The sequence below is a fragment of the Mobula birostris genome, chromosome 17, assembly GCF_030028105.1.
Source record: "Mobula birostris isolate sMobBir1 chromosome 17, sMobBir1.hap1, whole genome shotgun sequence".
Classification (NCBI taxonomy): domain Eukaryota; kingdom Metazoa; phylum Chordata; class Chondrichthyes; order Myliobatiformes; family Myliobatidae; genus Mobula; species Mobula birostris.
In genome coordinates, this window is record NC_092386.1 from 34,488,870 (window position 1) to 34,494,869 (window position 6,000).

The window sequence follows — 6,000 nt, forward strand, 5'->3', positions numbered from 1 at the left end:
CTCTCACGACTTCACATGAAGAAGTTTCCCCATCATGTTTCCCTTCACCTTTCACCTTTAACCCATGAGCTCCAGTTGTAGTCCCATCCAATCTCAGTGGAAAAACCCTGCTTGCACTTGCCCTATCTATACCCTTCATAATTTTGTATACTTCAATCAAATCTCCCTTCAATTTTCTGTGTTCCAAGGAATAAAGCCCTAACCTATTCAATCTTCCTTGTATCACAGGTCCTCCAGTCCTGACAACATTCTTGTAAATTTTCTCCATATTCTTTCAACCTAATTTATATCTTTTCTGTAGGTAGGTGACCAAAGCTGCACACAATACCCCAAGACAAAAAAAAATCTGCAGATGCTGGAAAATCCAAGCAACACACACAAGATGCTGGAGGAACTCTGGATCGATGAAGTGTCTTGGCCTGAGATGTTGTCTGTTTCCACCAGCACAATATTCCAAATTAGGCCTCACCAACATCTTGTACAACTTCAACATAATGTCCCATCTCCTGTGCTCAATATAGTAATTTATGAAGGCTTTCTTTACAACTCTATCTACCAATGATTCCACTTTCAATGAATTATGGACTTGTATTCCCAGATCCCTTTATACGGCAACACTCCACAGTGCTCTACTGTTCCCTGTTTAAGACCTACCCTGATTGGTCCTGCTATCTTGCACTTGGCTGTATTAAATTTCACTAGCCATTTTTCTGTCTGGTCCAGATCCCACTACTAGCTCTGATAGACTTCCTTGCTGTCCACTCCAACCTCAATCTTGGTATCATCTGCAAATTTGCTGGTACAGTTAACCACATTATCACCCAGATCATTGATAGACATGACAAACAACAATGGATCCAGCACCAATCCCTGTAAGCACTCCGCTGGTCACAGGCCTCCAATCAGAGGGGCAACCATTGACTACCACACTCTGGCCTCTCCCACAAGGCCAATGTCTAAACCAATTGAATTTAATAGGAATTGACTTTATTACTTACATCCTTCATATACATGAGTAAAAATCTGTTACATCTGTCTAAATGTGCAACTTGTATTAATTTATAATAAATAGTATGTACAACAGGACAGTTGATTATAACATAAAAATACAATTGTATCAGCATGAATTAATCCTTTGGGCCCTTTTTACACACCTGTCTTTGTAAATGTCCTGAATAGTGGGAAGTTCGCATCTACAGCTGTGCTGGGCTGTCCGCACCACTCTCTGCAGAGTCCTGTGATTAAGGGAGGTACAGTTCCCATACCACGCAGTGATACAGCCAGTAAGGATGCTCTCAATTGTGCCCCTGTAGAAAGTTCTTAGGATTTGGGGCCCATACCAACCTTCTTCAACTGCCTGAGGTGAAATAGGTGCTGCTATGCCTTTTTCACCACACAGCCAGTCTGTACAGACCATGTGAGATCCTTGGTGATGTGTGTGCCGAGGAACTAGGAGCTGCTTACCCTCTCAACCCTGCATCCATTGATGTCAATAGGGGTTAGCCTGTCTCCATTCCTCTAGTAGTCCACAACCACCTCCTTTGTTTTTGACAATTTACTACCTTATCTTGAATACTGAACCTTCTTGATCAACCTCCAAAGTGTGATGTTGTCAAGTACCTTGCTAAAGTCTATGTAGACAACATCCACTGCCTTGCTTTCATCATCTTTCCAGGTAACATTTTTTGAAAAGCTCTAAGACTGGTTAGACACGACCTACCACACATGAAGCCATACTGACTATCCCTAATCAATCCCTGTCTATCAAATACTCAGATATCTATTCTCTTAGAATACCTTCCAATAACTTTCCCACTACTGATGTTAGTCTCACCTGCTTATAATTTCCCGGTTTACTTTTAGAGCCTTTTCTTAAAACAATGGAACAACATTGGGTATCCTCCAATCCTCCGGTACCTCACCTGTCACTAAGGATGATTTGAATGTTTCTGATAGGGCCCCTGCAATTTCTGCACTTGCCTCCCACAGGGTCCATGGAAATCTTTGTCAGGCCCTGGGGATTTGTCCACCCTAATTTGCTTTGAGAGCAGGCATCTCCTTCTGTGTAATCTGTATAGAGTCCGTGAAGTCAATGTTGCTTTCCTTCACTTCTATAGACTCTACCTTTTGCGTAAATATAGATGCAAAAAAAAAAAATCTTACCCCTTCTCTTTTGGCTCCATGCATGGATTGCCATTCCGATCGTCCAAAGGACCAATTTTGACCCTTGCAATCCTTTTGCTCTTAACATAGATGTAAAATACCCTAGGATTCTCCTTCACCTTGTCTGCTAAGGCAACCTCATGCCTTCTTTTAGCCCTCCTGATTTTTTTGTGTTCTTGTGCATTTCTTGTACTCGAGAACTCATTCGTTCCTACTTGCCTATAACTGCTGTGCACCTCTTCTTCTCTTCCCCGCCCCCCCAAACAAGGGCTTCAATATCTCTTGAAACCAAGATTTGTTTAAAATTACCTTTACATTTTATTCTGACAGGCATATACAAGCTTTGCCTTGTTCCTATAGACTGTTTATCTCCTGAGAATTTCACTTCTGAAGGCCTTCCACTTACAAAGTACATCTTTGCCAGAAAACTGCCTGTCCCACTCAACACTTGCAGATCATTTTTTGTTACAATCAAAATTGGCCTTCCTCCAATTTGGAATCTCAACTCTCAGACCAGACCTATCTTTTTCCATATTTATTTTGAAACTAATGGTATTATAATCACTAAATGTAAAGTGTCCACTACTCAAATTTCTGTCACTTACCCTACCTCATTCTCTAATAGCAGATCAAGTACTGCACACTCTCTCATTGGGACTTGTACATATTGTTAAGGAAACTTTCCTAAACTCATTTGACAAACACTATCTGATCTAATCCTTTTACTGTATGGGAGTCCCAGTCAATATGTGGAAAGTTTAAATCACCGACTATAAAAAAATCTTGTATTTTTGTGGCAGTCTGTGATCTCTCTGCAACTCCAGAATATTGAGGTGCCAGTCTTACCCCTCCTGCAACCATGGCTCAGTAATGGCTACAATATCATAATTCCATTTGTTGATCCATATCCTGAGTTCATCTGCCTTCTTGCATTGAAATATACACTGCTTAGGACATTAGTTGCACCAAGCATAACTTTTGATTCCTGACTTTGTTGTCTGAACATCAATCTCCACTCTGTTCTGGCATTCTGGCTCCCATCCTAACTCTTGTTTAACCACCAGATCCCCATCTCCTGTGTAGCACTAGCAAATCTTGCTGTTAGGCTATTAGTCCCCTCGTCCCCTTCCTGTTCAGGTGCAAACTGTTTCTTCTGTACAGGTTCCATCTTCTCTGGAAGAGAGCCTGATAATCCAAAATTCTTATGCCCTCTCTACCCAAACTACTTAGCCATGTGTCAAACTGTATAATCTTTCTATTTCTGGCCTCAATAGCATGTGCATGGATAGCAATCCAGAAATCACAACCCTGAAGGGCCTGCCCTTTAACTTAGCACCCAACTCCCTGAACTCCTTTTGCAGAACTTTGTCAGTCTTCCAATCTAAGTCATTGGTACTCATATGGACCATGAACTCTGGCTGTTCACCTTCCCACTTAAGAACACTGAGGACTCGATCTGAGATGTCATAGATCCTGGCACCCGGGAGGCAACATACCATCCGAGAATCTTGTTTTCATCCACAGAACCTCTTTTTGCTCCCCTAACTAATTAATCTCCTATATCACCACAACTCACCTCTTCTCCCCCTTCCCCTCTGAGTCACATTTTTTTCTTGTGGGCATACTCAATAATTTCATAATAGAAAACTAACCCTAATAGTATCAATTGGGCTACACAAAATTGGGTATGCAGCCAGTGTGCAAAAGATAACAAACTCTGCAAATACAAAAGGAACAAAATAATACTAATGAATAAATAAGCAATAAATATCGAGAACATCGAGTCCTTGAAAGTGAGTCCATGTGTTGTGGAAACATCACAGTGATGTGGCAAGTGAAATTATCCCCTTTGGTTCAAGACCCCAATGGTTGAGGGGTAATAACTGTTCCTAAACCAGGTGGTGTGAGTCCTGAGACTCCTGTCCCTTCTTCCTGATGGCAGCAGTGAGAAGAGGACATGACCTGGGTGGTGGGGGTCCCTGATGATGGATGCTGCTTTCCTGCAACAACACTTCTTGTAGATGTGCTCAATGGTGGGGAGGGCTTAACTCATGATGGACTGGGCTGTATCCACTACATTTTGTAGGATTTTCCAAGCAAGGGCATTGGTGTTTCCATACCAGGCTGTGAAGCAGCCTATCAATATACTCCACCACACATCTATAGAAGTTTGTCAAAGTTTTAGATGTTATGCTGATTCTTTGCAAACCCCTAATTGCACTTGCACACCAGACCCAGGACAGGTCCCCGAAAATAACACCAAGAAATTTAAAGTTTTTCTCCCTCTCCACCTCTGATTCTCCTATAAGGACTGGTCCTTGGACCTCTGGTTTCCATCTCCTAAAGTCACTAATCCATTCCTGGTCTTGCTGACATTGAGTAAGAGGTTGTTGTTGTGGCACCACTCAGCCAGATTGCCAACCTCCCTCCTCTATGCTGATTCCTCACCACCTTTGATTTGGCCTACAACAGTGGTGTCATCAGTAAATTTGAATATGGTGTTGGAGCTGTGCTTAGCCACACAGTCATCCGTGTAAAGTGAATAGAGTGGGGGTGGGGGTGGGGGTGGGGGTGGGGGGGGGGTGGGCTAAGCACACAGTCTTGTGATGCACCTGTGTTGTTGGAGATCATGAAGGAGATGTTGTTGCCAATCCAAACTGACCTGGGTCTGAAAGTAAGGAAATCAAGGATCTGCTGAAGGGTCTTGGCCCGAAACATCAACTGTACTCTTTTCCGTAGATGCTGCCTGGCCTGCTGAGTTCCTCTAGCATTTTGTGAGTGTTATAGGGCTTTAGTGCTTGGCCAGGTACCCTGTCCAGGCCATGGGTTCGCCCTGCTGAAGGCTGCTCACACGTCAACATCAGAGACTGAAATCACAGGATCATCGGGCTTTCCTGATTTTGTAATGTTTGCTCCATGTTTTGATGGTCAAAGTGAGCATAGAAGGCATTGAGCTCATCTGGAAGCAAAGCCCTGTTGTCACCTATGTTGCTTGATTTTACTTTATAAGAGGTGATAGTATTTAAGCCCACCCACGACTGTCAAGCATCCTTTGTTGATTCAAGTTTTGTCTGGAAATGCCATTTCACCTGTGAGCTAGTATTCCAGAGATTGTACCTAGACCCCTTGTAACTTTGTTGGTCACCGGACTTGGATGCCTCTGACTGGCCCTCAACAGACTGCAGGTCTCATGGTTCATCCCCGGCTTTTGGTTGGGGAAGACTCTGAAACATTTAGTGGGGACACACTTGTCTACAACTGTTTAAATAAAGTCCATGACAACCACAGTGTATTCACTGGGATCCACAGATGAGTCTTTGAGTACAGCCCGGTCCACCAACTCATACCTGCTCCTCCGCCTCCCGCAACCACCTCCTTGGTGTCCTAATCTCCAGAGCTTTGTTCTTTAGCCTCTGTCTGTATGCAGGTAGGAGAAGACTCAGTTTGCTATGGGGCACTCTGTAGCCTTGAATTCCCTTAAAAGTAGCTCTCCTGCTCTCAGAAAATGTTATGTAATTTGTTTTGGATCAGAGTGGCATTTGTGCTTTCTGCAGCTCTCTAAGAAAATGGAACGACTATTCTGACTAATGAGTCTTGAAGGCCAACAGGCAATTTACAAAACTTTACTTATGCCTGACATTGAGAGGTAGCCTGTTTAAGGTAGGGGTTGGCTTGTAATTTCAAATGGTTCCATTTACAATCGGAGAATGTATATACATAGAAAATAGGTGCAGGAGTAGGCCATTTGGCCCTTCAAAGCCTGCACCGCCATTTATTATGATCATGGCTGATCATCCAACTCAGAACCCCGCCCCAGCCTTCCCTCCATACCCCCTG